At 46.9% G+C, this 19265-nt stretch overlaps 1 protein-coding gene across 2 annotated transcripts in view; it reads right to left on the reverse strand.

The window, feature by feature from the left end:
• RUBCNL (rubicon like autophagy enhancer) overlaps window positions 1-8437 on the reverse strand; it is a 42140-nt gene extending 33703 nt beyond the window's left edge. The window contains exon 1 of one of the 2 annotated variants that reach the window (XM_040267241.1): window positions 5303-8437. The gene's annotated coding sequence lies outside the window, so the exon portion shown is untranslated. Of the gene's footprint in view, window positions 1-4698; window positions 5016-5302 lie in introns of those variants that run through there. The other variant, XM_040267242.1, reaches the window with a different exon arrangement.
• Between the last annotated feature and the right edge of the window lie 10828 nt (window positions 8438-19265).

Here is a 19265-nt window from a genome sequence, read left to right on the forward strand (position 1 = left end):
TGCAGGAAAAAACCCCAACGGCTGGTAACAACAACGCCACCGGAGTTCCGGGGCACTGCTTGTCTGCACTGAGGGTTCCAGGTGTCCACCCTTCTCTTCACACCAGCGCTGCAGGGGAGCTTCTACTGGTCCCAATTTATATTCTACTGGCCGACAAAGTCAGAGAGGTTAGGTATCATGGTCATGTTCGGTTAAGTGCCTATCTTTCAGAAACATATACAGAAGGATTTAGAATTGACAGAATTTATTGAATGTGCTTTAAAATAATACAGCAGGAAGGTCCAGGGAGGGATATGGATGAAACACGATGGGCCACACTGATCACTGTTGAAGATGGGAGGAGGGCACATAGACTGTTCTCTCTACTTAATGTTTGAAATTTTCCATAAGACAATTCCCAAGTTAAAAACAAACAACCAGCCTTCAACATGTGCTATGTCTTTCTGTGTCTGAGTTGCCTGTCTGTCCTCCTTACCTATCACCTCTACAACCTACGCCCCTATACCCCTCTGCACCCTACACCCTTCTACCCTCCTCTTCCTACCCCTGTCCCGATCTTATTCAAGTTTACCTTTGGATTGAGACATTCCCCATCATCCTTTTAAAAGCTGCATCCCTCCAAGTGTACACGCTCCCCATTTACTGATCTACTGTGTTCCACAGCACTTACCCTCTGATTGCTTACCCATCAGCAGTCATTCATTACTAACTCTTGGAGGGCATTTACTATATGCCTGACATGGTTCTAAGCTTTCCAAACACATATACACACACTTGATCCTCCTAACAATCTATGAGGTAGATATGACCTCATCTTTATTTTACAGAAGAGAAACTGAGGCATATTCAATGGAGCCAGTTTCCCACCCAGGCTAGTCTTGCTCCAAGTCCACACTCTTACCCACAATAGCACAGGGGTGAAGGGAAGACCTTTAAATCTCATGGACTTAACCATCTCTCCAGAAGATCCTCAGTCACCAAGCATGGAGTAGCTGCTGGGAGCCCGGTAACATCGGTAACACTGACATGGTGACCTCCCCCAGCCCAAATCTCCATACAGACCAGAGTCGAAATTAACAGTGAGAACCCCAGCCCCAGAAAAAGATTTTATATAGGTCATAGACAGTTCAAATGATTTGACAATTGAACCATATTGTTTAAAGTACCCTTGGGAATTCCCTGGTTGTCCAGTGGTTAAGACTTCACCTTCCAATGCAGGAGATGTGGGTCCATCCCTGGTTGGGGAGCTAAAATCCCACATGCCTCCAGGCCAAAAACAAAACAAAACATAAAACAGAAACAATATTGTAACAAATTCAATAAAGACTTTAAAAATGGTCCACATTAAAAAAAAAAAAAAGCAAACTTAAAAAAAAATGCCCTTAAAAGTAAGTATATTCAGAAGTTCAAGTTTCTTCACCTATCAGATTTAAAGTGGCCGTCCTCAATTTCCAAACAAAGAGAGAACACAGGAGTAACTTACACATATTTTCAGGACTTAGTTGTTCTCTGACCCACTATAGCTTGTTGGAATAAAAGAATGTAGAAGAATATAAGGATAAAAAATCATAAAACCCTCCACTCTCCAATTTTCATCACCTGAAATCAACCACAGAAAAGCATGAGTTGGCCCTGGGTGCCATTCAATGTTCCCATTTATCTCTTTTAATGACGGTAACGCTAAGGATCTAAGAAAATAAAGACTTTTTTAAAAACAATTTTCAAACATAATTGCGGGGCAAATCACACCATGTGTAGTTTCCTCCAGGTTTTACTTATTTGCCATCTGCCAGTCATTTGTTACAGCTGACAAAAACAGGACTCTGAAACTTCCCTTTATACCCTGAGAAGTATTTCTTTCCAGTTCACACTCCATGTTCCAGTGAGAAAGAAAGCATTCACTCAAAATAGGATTATTAGCACGGTTTTGTGCATGAGAAAAGTGAGGATCAGAAAAAGGAAGTAAAGACCACACAGCAGGGCTTCCCTGCTGGCTCAGTGCTATAGAATCCACCTGCCAATGCTGCAGACACAGGTTTGCCCCCTGATCTGGGAAGAGGCCACAAGCCCCGAAGCAACTAGGCAGGCCCACACGCCGCAACTATTGAGCACAAGAGCCACAACTAGGAAAGCCGGTGAGCTGTAGAGCCCACGCTCCGGCAACAAAAGAAGCCACCACAACGAGAACCTACGCGCCGCATTGAAGAGCCGGCCCGGGGAGCAGCAGTGAAGACCCAGCACAGCCAAAAATGAAATTAAAAAAAAAAAATAAAGACCACACAGCAATTTGGCAACTAGTTCAACATCCTGGATCCCTGCTCCAAAGCCTTCAGTCTCTCTCACCCCGGCTGGGAGAAAACCCAGTGCAGATGCTAAGAAGAAGAAGAAGAAGAAGAAGAAAAAAGAGTACCAACAAATATCCCGATCGAAGAGAAATTCCTCCTTGCTCACTGTGTGACCTTGGGCAAGGCACTCAGCCTCTCTGTGCTTCAGTTTCTTTACATATGGTTGTGAGAACTAAATGGATTGTAATATGCATATCTGAGTCTGGCACACAACAGTCTAAAAGTTGGCTTTATTATCACCATCAGGGTTATTTTATAAGATTTACAGTTCTGTGTAAGACAGTCTCAGTTGTATTTCCCAAACTCTTAAATGAGTCATCTTTCAACTCCTTTTAGTTAAAATGCAAAAACCAATCAGAGGTCCTATCTGGTATCATAAAAAGATAAAATATGACAGAAGGGCTCTAGTATTGCTCACGTTTATAATCTCTGGAAGGCTGGACATGCTTATCTAAAAAGGACTGCTTAAATTTTAACAGTAAGGCAACCAACCAACCATGCAAATCTCTCCTTTCAGTATTAGAAATATGAATCTAAAATTAGTAATAAGAGAAACTGTTCAGATTCCTCCCTGCTATTATTGTGTGCTGTGTATGACTTGTGTAGGAAACATTTCCAGAGCTCCTATCTTCCTCTGAAGATGTTCGAATTAAAATGCTTATTCTTGGATGTCTACCCTTGGCTCTGACAGAATTTTCCTCTGTCAGAAAACAAGAACTCCAACTTCAGAAAATGTTTTTGGAGCTAACTGATCTCCCAGAAAACATGCCCAATCAACTCTAACCCCTCAGGGGTTTCTCTGGTGGCTCAGTGGTAAAAAAATCTCCCTGCCAATGAGGGAGGCCCGGTTGGATCCCCGATGGGGGAAGATCCCACATGCCACGTGGCAACCAAGTCCAGCGGGCCACAGCTACTGAGTCTGTGCTCTAGAGCCCCGTGTCCCGCAACAAGACAAGTCACTGCAATGAGAAGCCCCCAAACGCAGCTAAAATAAGCAAAGAGTAGCCTCGACTCGCTGCAATTAAAGAAAGCTTGCACACAGGAAGACCCCCGCAAAACCATAAATAAATAAAAATTTTAAGAAACCTCTAAGTCCCCCTCACCCAGCCGCCACAACGACTAAACTTTCCTCAACTCTCCAAGCACCGCCCCCACTTTGTACACGTCCTAAAGGAGTTGATGAACCAAGCAAAGTTCCCACGCCCTGACGTCACACTCTGTTGGGCAGAGTAACTGGCTCTGTGCCGTGAAGAGAAATTACAACAAGAGATTGAGAAATCGACACATCTCACCCCGGCAGATAACCAGGAAAACTCCAGCGCTGCTGAGAAGGTCCTTATCTCCGCTACAAGCAAGGTTCGGTTAGGGGCCAGGAAGGAGGTGTGGTCTGCAATGCTAAATTTGTAGAAACCACAGGTGATGCTTTTCAAAACACCACCCTCCCTCCGTTATCTTCCAAACCACCCAGGGAGGTGGAGCACCTCCGATCCTCCCACGTCTCACGCGAGCAAACCGAAGTTCAACGAGGTTTCCTGACTTGCCGAGACCTCCCCGCTATTATCCGACTTCAGGACAGGGTCCAAGACACCCAAGTCGGCCGAACTCCAGTCCTTCGCACTTTTGCCTGCAAGCCTATTTAAAGATCCTTTCAAATTGCACTGTAGTAACACAGGGCAGCGCTTGATCATCCCCTTTCCTTTGGGTCTTCATTCCCATTGAGGCTAAATGACCCCTCTTCGGAAGGTTCTCTACATTCTGCAAGCTGACAGCATCAGCTCCGCAGATCGGTAGCAAACCTCTCGCGCGGTCACCCGGCAGGCGGGGTGAGGGTGAAACGCAGCTGGCGCGTCCCCGCCGCAGTCTCAGCAGGTGGACCCCACACCTGGCGCTCGGCCCAAGAGAAGCCCGGTGTGCCGCTTTCGGGCTCTCACCTACTTCGGTTAAGCCGCAGAAAGTGGCTGTGCCAGTAGTTTGTTGGGGCGTGTTGGGGAGGTGGTCCTCTGGGGGGCCCTCGCCATTTGGGTACGCGCTTTTGTGGAACAGAGAAAAGCCACTCGGCGTCCGGGACCGCTTCAGGCTCTGCGCCCTCCGTGCCTGGCGGTCCGGCTCTTGCGCCCCTCCGGACCCAAGCCGAGCACAGGGTCGCCCACCACCCCGCACCCCATCCCTTTGCAGGTCAACTCCGCAAAGATCTCCCGGGGTCGGGGGGATTCAGCACTGCCCTGACCTATCTTGGGGTCCCCCTCCCCCGCACTCTCCGCTCTGCGCACGCCTCTCTGGCACCCCTCCCACCACCCTCCTCGCCCTCCCCCGCCTCCCGCGGCCCTCGCATCCCCGGCCCGGTTCCGCTCACCTCAGCTGCGGAAAAGCCAGCTGGGCGCCGCGCGTCGGCTCCTCTGCGGGCCCAGCTCCGAGCGGCGTCGCGAGGTCACTGCGCCCCCCAGCGACCGAGAGAGGGAGCGACGAGGGGGAAGCGGCGCCCTGACACCGCCCCCCGCCCACATCTCCCCGCGCCGGCCAAAAATATCCCGGGCTCCCGCAGCAAATCCGAGAAACGCCCCCAGCGGAGCGAAGCGGAGCGCCACTTCCCGGCCTGCTGCTGGCTGGGAGGCGACGGGGAGGCGCGCTGGAAGGAACACGGGCCCCCTGCCCTCCTCCCGACCCCGGGCCCCGGGTGGCCCGGGCTGGGGTCCGCCGGAGCAGCTATGCACTCCCCCGCTCTCCGCCCGGTTGCCTCCGGAAACCCCTCCCTACCCCTAGCGGGGGGACTCGGATGGAACCGCGCTTTCCGGGGTGGAAACGAGATCATCACAGACCTGGCGGACGTCCACGCCCAGCCCTAGAGTCCCAGACGGGTGGTCTCTAGCACCAGTACAATTGCCTGAAATGATGATCTTAGCAATTTGATGTCAAGTCTGCGCTGCAAGCTGTGGGCCTGGCGGGGACCTGCAACTTACCCGGAGCGCGAGCCACGTCTCTCTGACCTCAGCGGGCTGCACTCCGCGGAACCCCACCCGGAGGACGCCACGGTCAGCATCCGTCCAACCTAATCGTCCTTGTCCGCTGGCAGCCAGGGTTTAGAGTCCGATCACAGCTGTGCCGCGGGGAGCACAGCGCATCGCGGGGGAGGCTGGGGAGAAGCAACCAACCAATACAGAAAGTTTTCACAAATAGAAACCCAAGCCCTGACAGTTCCTACGGCCGAATGCATCACGTCCCACGCCACCCCCCAGGGAGCTTCAGCGCGCTCCAGCAGCGCCCCCAGCGTCTCTTGGGGAAAGAATCTCCCAGTTACCTGCCCGGTAACAACACACAGGTGAGCCAGTCCTGGCTTGCTTAGGAGAGGCCCTTCTGCTGGGTAAAACCAAACCCGCATCGCACGCCTTTTAGGTTCTTTGGCTTTGCCCCTTGTTAGTTCCAGGTTGTGCAACCACGTCGCAGGTATCTGGGGCTTTATTTGCCGGGTGTCTCTTCGGAACACCCCGCTCCTAGGTGCAGCCTGGCATGGAGTAGTTAAGGGGCAGCGCCGCGTAGACGTGGCTTCTCGGATGAAGCCCTAAGTGAGAATGAGGATCACGAGCCAAATGAGTGTGTGCTATCAATTACCCGCTTCCCGCCTGCCTATATAGGGCATATAAGAGACCCGGTTGGATCCTTGCGTTGGGAAGATCCCCTGGAGGAGGCGATGCCAACCCACTCCAGTATTCCTGCCTGGCGAATCCCATGGACAGAGGAGGCTGGCGGGCTACAGTTCATAGCGTTAGGAAGACTCCTACACGACCTAAGCGTCTTAACACACACTGCACTTTTGCCGAGCCTAGATTGGCCTGACCTAAAAGAACTCGGGGACGCTTGGTGTTCTGTCCCAGGAACTCAAGTCCACTGAATGCCGGCTGGGAACAGTTTGCATTAAATCAAGAAGGAAAAGGGTACGGGGTGCCTACTAACATCTGAGTCTCTGGTATGCAGTAGGTACTTTTCCTAATTATTTTCAGCAACCCTAGCAAAATCCCTGAGAATAACAAATCATTTGTTCCCTTTTCACAGAGGAGGGATCTGTGGCTAAGCTAGGTTAAGTTACTTGCCCAAGGTCACACAGCTAGGAAGTAGCAGAGTCAGGCTTTGAAGGCAGGTATCTAACGTGAAACTGTGTATCCAGTTGCCACCCAGTCACTAGCAAGACACAGAAGAAGAATGAAATGAAGGAGGCCAATGTCATGTAAAGTAAATCAGAGAGTCTACTAGTCAAAAAAAAGCAAAAAGCAAATAAACAAACTGAGTCCCAGGTAAGGACAGTGTTCTTGTAGGGAGACTAGGAGATTTTAGACCAAGATGGTATGGTTTGGTCAGTTCCCTCTGAAGCCACTGTGAAATCATCTTTACTAACAGGTAAAGAGGTATATCAGAGAAGGCAATGGCACCCCACTCCAGTACTCTTGCCTGGAAAATCCCATGGACAGAGGAGCCTGGTAGGCTGCAGTCCATGGGGTCACTAAGAGTCAGATACGACTGAGCGACTTCACTTTGACTTTTCACTTTCATGCATTGGAGAAGGCACTGGCAACCCACTCCAGTGTTCTTGCCTGGAGAATCCCAGGGATGGGGGAGCCTTGTGGGTTGCCGTCTATGGGGTCGAACAGAGTCGGACACGACTGAAGCGACTTAGCAGCAGCAGGGAGGTATATGGGCTTCCCTGGTGGCTCAGGTGGTAAAGAATCTGGCTGCAATGAAGGAGACCTAGGTTCAGTCCCTGGGTTGGGAAGATCCCCTGGAAAAGGGAATGGCAACCCACTCCAGGATTCTTGCAGTAAATTAAATCAAGAAGGAAAAGGGTATGGGGTGTGTACTAACATCTGAGTCCAGGATTCAACTGCCTCATCCTATGAAAGTCACAGGTAATTACAAACCAAGAACCACGCAGGAGAAGCAGAGGCAGATTTTATTTTTCCTGGAGAAGGTCTTCTTCCCAGTTGCAGTGCCCCCCAGGCCCCAGGTCTCAAGGGCAGTGAAAGCGAGTACCAGGAACAACTCACCGCTTCAGCCAGCCAGGCTCCTGCCAGCGCCCAGTGGTCACACACACAAAGTTCCTTTGTGGCCAGGGCACCCTCGGAAGAGACTAGAAGCCTGGCAGCCACCCACTCCAACCCAGCCAAGCTGCACAAGAAGGGCTTTGTGCCAGCAGGAGAAAGGCAACCCTGCCTTTGAGCTCATCTGACAGAGCCGGCCAAGGGGAAATCAGCCTCTTACAGAACAGGAAGGAAACGAAACGAGCTGAGATGGACTGCAGAAGGGGCTGCAAGGAAGAGCCTCATGGGCACCATCGCCACGCAGACGTGCAGGGAAGGAGGGACCATCCTGTGTGGGAGCGAAGCCAGGGCACGCGCCAGGGAGTGAAAGAGCCGAGGAAAGTGGCATTTGGCTTGTCTCCCTTTCTTTTCCTCCCGTCTGTCTGCCTGAAAGATACCCACTTTTTTTTTAATCCACAAAACCCCAAATTTGTATGATTTCATTTACATGTGGAAGCTAGAATAGGCAAATTCATGGAGGCAGAAAGTAGAACAGAGCCTACCAGGTCCTGAGGGAGGGGAGAGGGGAGTTGTTTCATGTGTACAGAGTATCCATTTAGGATGCTGAGAAAGTTCTGGAAATGGATGGTGCTGATAACTGGTTGCACATTATTACAAGTGAACTAAATGCCACTGAATTATAGTCTTAAAAAATGGTTAACAGATTGTCCAACTTGCTATCTTCTTTGATTTATACTTCATGCCAGGTGACTCGGTGAGACTGGACTCCAAGATTTTTGAATATTCAGTCAAAACAGACTGAAAGGGGGAAAATAGTTTCAATAGTAAAGGTTATTTTAGCTTCCCAGGTGGCGCGGTGGTAAATAATTCACCTGCCAGTTCAGGAGACATGGGTTCGATCCCTGGGTCAGGAAGATCCCCTGGAGAAGGGAATGGCAAGCCACTCCAGTCTTCTTGCCTGGAAAATTCCACGGACAGAGGAGCCTGGCAGGCTACAGTCCATGGGGTCATAAAGAGTCGGACACGACTGAGCACTCACACATTCATATTTTACCATAATAAAATATTTTAATATTTAGTGCATTTTATAATTATTTTATTGTATTTTATAATAAATACATACATGTGTATTGAAAAGCTACTATCACGAGGCTTTCCTGATGGTCCGTGGTTAAGACTCTGCATTTCTAATGCAGGGGATGTGAGTTCAATCCCTGATTGGGAAACTAAGATCCCTCATGCCTAGTAGCTCAGCCAAAAAATAAATACAATATTTTAAGAAGAAAAGAGAAAATCTACTATCATAATGTGATACTTCTCCAGAGTAAAAGACCAGGGAAGAGCAATACACTAAGAGAGGGGCTCTGACCCCTGGGTCTTAGTTTCTGAAATTTGAACAAACCTTCTCCCTTTGCTTTCATTGAGAGGTGCCACAGCCCAGCTTTCAGGTTGTTTGTTGCACGTCCCCCATTCAGAAGGAAGAAGAGCCCTGCCATGTTCAAATCAGAGCTTTGTGAGGCTCACAGAGATGCCACACCCCCGGAAGAGCCTCTTTACCTTTAAGGGACCGAAGCAGTTAAGACAAAAGATACACGGCAGTCTGGCAGCTTCAAGCAAACCCTGATCCGCAGGGTCAGCATGTTCTACTGAGATGTTAGGATGAGGGACTGTGCCCTTGTCTGACAGATAATGAGAAATTCTTGTCCCCGAGTCCTCCTCCTCCTCTATCTTCATTATACAGGTCCTGCTTTTCCTCTTTGAAGATGCCCTGAGCTGGACGAGTAGAACCGGAAGCTCCCCCTGTTCTGTGGTCTATTTTTATGACAAAAATGTGGTATATATAAAAACCTGACATCTCGCATGAGTGCAAGGGGCAGCGGCTGGGGGGTCCGGTACCCCAAGGCTCCCTCTTGGATCGCTAGAGAAGGCTTTCTCACCGAAACAGTTGTTTGCATTAGGGCTAAAAATATTAAGTTGTTAGTATTCTGTTTTGCCCACTAGATTGTGGCCCCAGGGGGCCTTATTCATTTCTGAATTCCTTCCCTCATGTTGCTTCCTCCCCAGGACCTAGTCCTGTGCTTCATATGTTTTAGGTGCTTTAGAAAAATTGTAACTATTCATGTGGCTTATTGGGTGTGTTTTAAATGCCATCTTACAAAAGAGGAAGACATTCAGCTAAGATGATCCCATGTTCGGGGACAGTTAGCGTGTCCAAAGTTCAGTGTCTTAGTCAACATTGAAAGTGTTCTTCCCTGTGATCTCGACCCAGTTTTCACTCTCTTCTACCCCCGCCTCAAGGCTTCCCTGGTGGTAAAGAATGGTAAAGAAGCAGATGGTAAAGAATCTGCCTTCAATGCAGGAGACCCTGGTTCAATCCCTGGATCGGGAAGATCCCCTGGAGAAGAGAATGCTAACCCACTTCAATATTCTTGCCTGGGAAATCTATGGACAGAGGAGCCTGGTGGGCTACAGTCCACGGGGTTGCAAAGAGCCAAACAAGAATGAACAATTAACCCTTTCACTTCATTTTCACCCCTGCTTCACTTACCCTAAGATCCACAAAGGCTCACCAATTGCTCTGGGAGAATTCTTCATATTTTCCTACCTTTGTATCTCAAGCCATTAGCCACATCTTTGCACACCTGCTTCCCAGTCTCATGCCTGACACTGCATCCGTTTCTGCGGGGGCCTCCTAGCCCAGGGTAGACAATACCTCAAGTCATTTCCCCATGAACTATTTGATTAAAAGGAAGGCTAAAACACCTAGAAAAAAAAAAATCCTGTATGGCTTGCATTTCTCCATAATTCTGTTACCATAACAAAGTTACCTTATTTTTCTAAAATTTTCTCTAAATTAATGTAATTTGGACTTGGTATTCCCACTGGAATAAGTGGGAAGAAAAATCTGTCGTGTGGTGGAGAGACTTGTTTCCTCCCAGAGTTTCTCAAGAGCCCAGATGCTTATGTAACATCCGAGGGAAGATTTCCGGTCTTTGTTGCATCGTGGCCATTGCATGTTTGTTTGTTTTTTCCCTTTAATTGTTGGTTGCCCTGGGTCTTTGTTACTTGGCGAGGGCTTTCTCTAGTTGCAGAGAGCAGGGGCTCTCTCACTGCAATGGCTTCTCTTGCTGAAGACCACGGATGCTAGGTGCAAGGGCTTCAGTATTTCAGCGCTCGGGCCCAGCAGCTGTGGGGCACGGGCTTAGTTGCTCCAAGACATGTGGGATCTTCCCGGACCAGGGACTGAACTCTTGGCCCCTGCATTGGCAAGCAGATTCTTAACCACTAGACCACCAGGCAAGTCCTCTCATTGCATGCTCTGAAGTCTATTAATTTGGAAATTTCCATCACTCTCTGCCAAACACTGGCGCAAGGCTCCTTCACCAAACTCTTTGGGATGCATTTACTTAGCAACCAAATGCCCCTTCAGAGAATCTGCCTCTCTGTCACAGGTTCTCTCTGTCTTTTCCATTCAAAAAAGAGAAAACAAAACAAAACCTCTCTTTCTTAGCTGCTGCTTGAGGAAGCTACTTCCCACTCAGGTGACTCTTGCCTTTCTGCTTATCGTATGACAAAACCACAATTACACCAAATATAAAAACCTCTTAATTCTGCCCCGGGGGACTCAAATCCTGGCCCGTCCTTTTCAAGGAGGTAAGAAAAAAGTGATCTCATTCATTGAAGTTTTTCTGCAAAGCAGTAAGAACACAACAACTGAATTTCTCAATATTTTGCCATATGAAATTTAAAAATTAAAACACATGTGTTGTACCAGTACCATGAATACCAATGGATGAGTGGAAGTTATATCTCTATTATAACATAGATGGATCCCACCAACATCTTCTCTCTCACCAACTCATTTCAATAGCCTTTAAAATCATTCAGCTTAATTTGATGTTCTGATTTCATGCTCCTCAAGCTATCTTTATTCAAAAATTGATTCTCTGTGTCAATTTGCCTACAGGGAAAGGAGATGCTGATCAGCCAACATGGGCATTCCCACCTACTCTACTCCCCCAAAGTTATATGTGTCACAGTAAATAGTAATAAATTATCATTCTTGCTTATACATGAATCTCCAGGGAATTTCTTCAGATTAAATCAGATCCTCTGATAGGGAGAATGAAAAGTGAAAGTCTCTCAGTTGTGTCCAACTCAGTCCATGGAATTCTCCAGGCCAGAATATTGGAGTGGGTATCTTTTCCCTTCTCCAGGGGATCTCCCAACCCAGGTGATCAAACCCAGGTCTCCCACATTGCAGGTGGATTCTTTACCAACTGAGCTATCAGGGAAGCCCCAGAAGAATGATGGTCCCCCAAAGATGTCCACATCCTAGTCCCCAGGTTAGGGATTAGGATGTAGTTATGTTGCACAGCAAGGGGACTTCCCTAGTGGTCTAGTGGTTAAGAATCCACCTGCCAATACAGGCAGCACGAGTTCAATCCCTGGTCCGGGAAGATCCCACATGCCTTGGAGCAACTAAGCCCGTGCCCCACAGCTACTGAGCTTGAGTGCTGCAGCGTGGCCGAGCTGTCATCTTGATTTGGCTCCAGGAGACTCTTTTTAGACTTCTGACCTCCAAACTGTGCAACAGCAAATTTGTATCCTTTTAAATTCTTTTTTTCCCTAATGTTTATGTATTTACTTGTTGATTTTGGCTGCACCAAGTCTTAGCCGTGGCACGTGGGATCTTCGGTAAATGTTGCAGTGTGCAGTATCATATACCCAACCAGGGATCGAACCTGGGCCCCCTGCATTGGGAGTGCTGAATCTCACCAGGGTAGTCCCTTAGGACGCTAAATTATTGATGGTGTGAACCAGCAATAGGAGACTGCTACAGCTCTATGAAAGGGAACTATTATTATTACACTCAGCAGGTGGAAACTAGTACAGACCCCAAGGGACTGAGTGATTTTGTTCACACTGATGAACACTATTCCTAGAGTTACAGTATGATATCCCTGCCAAATTGGTTCCTGGATTCCCGTGATGATAGCTCAATGTTTTTCCCCCTTCTCTGATCATCAAAGTCCTCTAAACATAATACAGGCTGTTAAAAATATGTGGTGAATCAATGAGTTTTTGGCAAAATATAGAGACTGTGAGCCATAACTGGTGTATTTTTGATAGTCTAAAAAATTTAAGGCTTAACCCTATTTCTCTCCAGTTATGTATGAATGCCTCCTCTATCAAAAATTTTGTAGTTAAATTATACAGAATTGAAGTAACAGAGAGTTTGTAATGAGAATGACCAGCTTTCTTTTCCAGTTATAGGGAAAATGTGGATTCAGTTTAAAAAATCAATGCCTAGTCTTCGTCTCCAGTAGTAATTTCGCCTCTGCAAGAGGAAGCTTCATTTCTATTCCTAGGCGTGTGGAAGTTCTTCAGGCTGGTGAAAGAGCCTGTGACATTCTTGTCAACACAGCTGACACCATATCACCTCCAACACTAAACACTAGGCCTTTTTTACGGAGGAAAGGCAAGTAGAGCATATCAATTAATCATGACAACACTTGGTCAGCTAAGAAGGGCTCCCAAGAGTCCGGTAGTCATTGTCTGGAGCTGAAGCTGCTGTCAGAGAGTCAAACCAAGTGCGAATAAAAAAGTGAAAGTCGCTCAGTCGTGTCCGACTCTTTGTAACCCCCTGAACTATACAGTCCATGGAATTCTCCAGGCCAGAATACTGGAGTGGGTAGCCTTTCCCTTCACCAGGGGATCTTCCCAATCCAGGGATCGAACCCAGGTCTTCCGCATTGCAGGCAGATTCTTTACCACCCAAATCACAAGGGAAGTCCGTAAATAAAAAGGTCGCTTGGAAAATGTCATCAGTTGCAAGTTGCTGACTCAAGAGACCTCCTGGGAAGAAATGTGCTTCTCAAACTGAGCTGTGTGTAGAGCTAATGCCCTGAACCTGACCACATTCACACTTACCAGGCTCCTATGAGCTAGGAAACCTCTTTTGTATATTCATCATTCCTAACTGGTACTTTGCTGACAAAAGTTCATATAGTCAAAGCTATGGTTTTTCCAGTAGTCATGTACAAATGTGAGAGTGGGACCACAAAGAAGTCTGAGCGCTGAAGAATTGACACTTTCGAACTGTGGTGTTGGAGAAGACTCTTGAGAGTCTCTTGGGCAGCAAGAAGATCAAACCAGTCAAACCTAAAGGAAACCAGGCCTGAATATTCATTGGAAGGACTGATGCTGAAGCCAAAGCTCCCAATCTTTGGCCACCTGATGTGAAGAGCCAAGTCATTAGAAAAGACCCTGATGCTGGAAAAGATTGAAGGCAGGAGGAAAAGGGGGCGACAGAGGACGAGACAGCTGGATGACATCATCGACTCAATGGAAATGAGTTTGAGCAAACTCTGGGAGATAGCAAAGGATAGGGAAGCCTGGAGTGCTGCAGTTCATGGGGTTGCAAAGAGTCAGATATGACTGAGCGACAGAACAACAGCTTTCAGGTGTGTAGGAATTACCCTGAATCTACATAAAATGCAGATTCTAATCCAGTAGTTCTCAGGTGGGGCCCCAGAGGCTGCAACAAGTTCCTGAGGGAAGCCAGGGCTGCTGAGCCGTGGACCATGCTTTCAGTAGCAAAGGCTGGAACAGAATCGCTTGTCTGCATGCATCATGGATTTTTTTCAGAGCCTACCAGAAGGCAAGAGAGCAGCTGGAGGGCACACACAAAGCTCCTTTCCATCCTCAAAAATAGCTGTGTGTTTTCCTGGGGTGATCTAATAGCCTGAGCAGAGAACATTGTGGCAATGTCCTTAGTCATTCATTCTGAGCGCTTCATTTGTTCTGGACGGTTACTCGGACTCTCTGCACTTTGAGCTCAGAACTCTCTGTCTTGTCTTGCTCTCCGTGTACTTAGTAACCAAATAGGCATTGAAATTCTTTTTTCCTGCTGTCTTGAGCAGGACAGATTTCTCCAGAACTCTTGAGGATGACACCAAACCAACAACTACACATTCTTCAAAAATGATCGCTGTGTTGTGGTTTGGTTAATTTAGGGATGTGAAGGAAGGCTGCAAATAAATAAACAGGTTCCTTTAAATTGATAGTGCAGAGACAAACACAGGACTCTTCCAGCCTTTGTTTTGTCAATATAGGACATATATACACCGTTGTATAGTATAAATGAAATGATAAATGTAAAGTATTTAGCACAGTGTCCACCTAGCACACAGGAATCATCCGATATACAGCAGCTATCATCAAAATAGATACTTTTCAAGCGATGAGAGGGAGGTAACATGTGAAGAGCACTTAGAATCACACATGGCAGTACCAGTCACACTACAGCAATCACGTATACCCAAGTTCGTGTGTCCCTGTGCACAGTGAGCGCAGACAAACTGAAACGTCAGAGTCTGGGGCAGAGAAAGGTTTATTGCGAGGTCACACAAGGAGACGCGGTGGCTCATGCCCTGAAAAGCCCTGAGCTCCCTCAAAGGTTTTGGCACAGCATTTTTAAAGGGCAGGTGAGGAGAAGGTCGCAAGGTAGTGATCAGCTTGTGCACGAGTCTCTGCTTGGCTGATGGTGAGACAGTCAGGTGGTATCACAGGGGTTATCAATCCTTGGGCTCCAGGAGGCCTGAGGCTGTGTGCTCATGGTCAGCAAGTACTTCCTCCATTTGAGGGGGCAGGTGGTTCCCATCTGCAAAACAGCTCAGGAAATGTCCATCAGGTACTATTATCTAGGTACTCCAGAGAGGAGCTAAAGCAGAGGATACTGGGGTGGGGGGGTCTGTCCTGGGAAGGCCCCATCGGGGCCTTGTTGTTGTTCAGTCGCTAAGCTCTGTCCAACTTTTTACAACCCCATGAACTGCAGCAGGCCATGCGTCCCTGTCCTTCACTACTTACCGGAATTTTTGTTCAGATTCATGTCCACTGAGTCGGTGATGCCATCCAACCATAGGGTCCTGCTTGGTTATAATCATGTGATGATGATAATGAGGAAGAGGATATAACAATGATGAGCTTCCATTCCCTTTTCTTTCAATAGAATCATCTTCCTCTGATGAGACTTCAGGAGGATTAAGGAGGTAATCTGCCTGCAATGCAGGACACCTGGGTTCCATCTGTGGGTTGGAAGATCCCTTGGAGAAGGGAATGGCCACCCACTCCAGTATTCTTGCCTGGAGAATTCCATGGACAGAGGAGCCTGGCCAGGCTACAGCCCATGGTTTCACAAAGAGTCGGACACCACTGAGCAACTAATGCTTGCACTTAAGGAGGTAAGATAACATGCTTAAGCTCATTTTGACAATGATTACAACCCAAGTCAAACCCTTTCTTGGCATTTCTTGCGTGTGGTCAAAGGTGATCCCTCTCATAACTCTCTACCCCACCCCCACTTCATTGAATTCCTTTCCCCCTCCCCTCCAACTCATTTACACCCAGAATCTACACCCAAGCATCCCCCTTCTCCAAATACCACTTTTTACCGCCACTTCAAGTTACTCAACTGACCGTGGCTTCCACAGTATTTGACACAGAGCCCACCACACAGTGAGGGCTCAGCCAGCATTTGCGGAACTGAATGCAGTTTTATCAGAATACAGCATTCTTACTCCAAGAGTACTAGAGTAAATGGCTATATCTTTAAAATGAAGTGAGTGAAATTCTCTCAGTCGTGTCCCACTCATTGCGACCTCATGAACTATACGGTCCATGGAGTTCTCTAGGCCAGAATACTGGAGTGGGTAGCCTTTCCCTTCTCCAGGGGATCTTCCCAACCCAAGGATTGAACCCAGGTCTCCTGCATTGCAGGTGCATTCTTTACCAGCTGAGTCACAAGTCTTTAAAATAAAAATTATTTATTTGGCTGTGCTGTGTCTTAGTTGAGGCATGTGGGATCTAGTTCTCTGGCCGGGGATCAAATCTGGGCCCCCTGCATTGGGAGCTCAGAGTCTTAGCCACTTGGACCACCAGGCAAGTCTCTAAATGGCTAATTCTTATCAAAAAATAAAACTTTCAACCTCAGTCGCTTCTCCAGCACACAAGACAGAAAGGAGCCCTAGGAACAGGTTGTGGGCATCTCCTTGACATATTAGGTTAATTCAATAGGATGGTGACCAGGGGGTGCCCTAAGTTCAAAGGCAGAGTGCAGGTGCTTCTCTCCAGCTCTAAAATGCTCTTAACTCCTTAGGGTGTAAAGAGATGCTTTCCAAAAGTTCACAGCCAACTTTTTCAGGGGTATCCAGGTAACCACAATTATTTTTTTAACTCACTACCAAGGGGAATTGAATCCCATTGTGCAAATGAACCTCTCCTCATCACCTCTATCAACCCAGACACACGTGTGCATCGGCTCTCACTATTCTGATGAGTGAAGGCTCCTGTCTTGGATCCCTTGGATCACATCACAGCAGCAGAGCCCTCAGAGGCAGCTGGCCCTAACACAATTATAATAGGCTATTAGATAACACTTCTGGGGAAAAAAAGATGGAAAAAAGCATAGTCGGAAGTTCAAGAGAGGTTTGTAATTCCTTTAAATATGGTATTAAGAGACTGTCTGATAAATGACTTTTTCTGATTTGTAATCATAGAATTTATAAAGTTATAAAAAATTGCGCTAAACTTACTTAAACATTTACTAATTTGCTTTTGTTGGAAAGAGGACAATGGAAGTTAACCACACTTACCTGGAAAATCCGTGAAAGAAGGCTAACTTGCCCATATGGGTTTGGTTTAAGTGCCAATGGGCCTAATTCTAAAAGCAGCTCAAATTCTCCACATCAGCTTATATGCTTGGGATTCTGATTTTTCTTTCTTCTCAAATTTAAATGGCTACAGATTTACTTTAACACATGTTAAACCTTATTCTCTTTTCTATTTCCTATCTGCTGCTGCTGCTAAGTCGCTTCAGTCGTGTCCAACTCTGTGCGACCCCATAGACGGGAGCCCACCAGGCTCTGCCGTCCCTGGGATCCAGGCAAGAATACTGGAGTGGGTTGCCATTTCCTTCTCCAATGCATGAAAGTGAAAAGGGAAAGTGAAGTTGCTCAGTCGTGTCCGACTCTTCACCAACTCTTCACGACCCCATGGACTGCAGCCTACCAGGCTCCTCCATCCATGGGATTTTCCAAGCAAGAGTACTGGAGTGGGGTGCCATTGCCTTCTCCTATTTCCTATCTAAAGTAGTCATTGAAGGGCTCAAATATGATTTGGTAACAGCTCAATCCTATTTGCATTCCTGTGTGCTCAGTTGCTCAGTTGTGTCTAACTCTTGTGACCCCATGGACAGTAGCCCACCAGGCTCCCTCTGTCCATGGGATTATCCAGGCAAGAATAGTGGAGTGGATTGCCACTTTCTATTCCCTAGGATCTTCCCAACCCAGGCATCAAATCTGCCTCTCTGGTGTCTGCTGCATCGGTAGGCGGATTCTTTGCCACTAAGCCACATGGGAAGCTCCCTCACATGGAAGAATAAACACCTTCGTGATTTGAAAGTGAACAAAGATTACCTAATCAGGACATAAGAAGCACTAATCATAAAAGATATGATGGTATTTGAAATGATATATTCAATAATACCTACAATTTAGCTGTCTTTTGTATCAGCTGTGGTTTTCATTTATTAGAGATTCACAAGGTATTGTGAATGACGATTCAGATGGATCCAGATGCTCTCTCTCTCTCACACACACACATACACACAAAGCCTTACATTTCACATTGATTTCATGGCTGCATGACAATTGCAAAATACCAGACCTTTCCCAACTCATGATTTACGACAGAGAGAACAAAAAAGAGGAATCAGTTGAGCTCTTAGAATCCCCCTAAAAAGGCCATAGGATGGAAAGAAAACCGCTTCTCAGTGCACAGAGCCCCTGACAGGGTGTCAGCATGACTTGAGTCATGGGACCCTCCCAGCTGCTGGAGTGATGATGTTGCTTTGTTCAAACTTTTTTCAGCAGGTGATTCACCATCAGACATAAGGATGAACCTACTAATATTAAAAGGTGGGTAGTTCTGGGGAAGTCTTTAAATAAAATGCAAGACCATGATTTGTGCAACGGCACATTGGATTTCTCTATCGGAAAAATAGGACAATAAAGTAGGTAATTTCTGGAAGCCCTGTAACATTATGATTCTTTATTACTTTTTTTTTTTGGCTGCACCGTGTAACATACAGAACTTTCCCCACCAGGGATTGAACCAGTCCTCCTTGTAGTGGAAGCACAGAGTCTTAATCAGGAAAGTCTGATCTCTTATCACGTTAACTGCTTTTTTCCAAGCTAAAATTTATGTCACACATTTGATTCACTGACTTCACACACCACCTTATTCATTTTAGTTTCTTCCATAAATCCTCATCTTCCCCTTATGATTTTTGGTTCCCTCCTTAACTCCTTTCGAAGTTAACAATAAGAACAAGCTGAAACAGGGTTGGTATCTAAGCCCAGTCTCTGTTCCTCAGTCAGCAGTTTTCCTGTTTTTTTTTTTTTTTGGAAATGCTGAGCGGGGCGTTTAGTGCTGGGGCTCAGAGGCAAACATCTGTAGGTTCCCATCCTCTTTGTCACTTACCAGTTATGTGCCTTGAGCAAAATACTTCTCTCTGAGCCTTACTTCCCTTATTTGCAAAACAGACCTAATACTAAAACCATTTAGAGCATAGCATTAGACATCCGGATCTAAGCACAAGGTCTGGAGTGGGGAAGCTAACTATTCATGGGATGATCAGACCTCTCTGATGTTCCAGAGTTGCACTCTCTTTTCACCCTACACACAGACTCCATAAGATTCCAGCCCCAAAGGCTTCCTGTGCAGTCAGACTTTCCTTAACTCCTAGAGTCTGAGCTTCTCAGTGTCCCAAACACTAGTGTACATCACATTATTGTGGAAACTACAGAAAAATGGACACCTTTAAGAGACT

This window comes from Oryx dammah, unplaced genomic scaffold, assembly GCF_014754425.2.
Source record: "Oryx dammah isolate SB20612 unplaced genomic scaffold, SCBI_Odam_1.1 HiC_scaffold_24, whole genome shotgun sequence".
Taxonomy (NCBI): Eukaryota; Metazoa; Chordata; class Mammalia; order Artiodactyla; family Bovidae; genus Oryx; species Oryx dammah.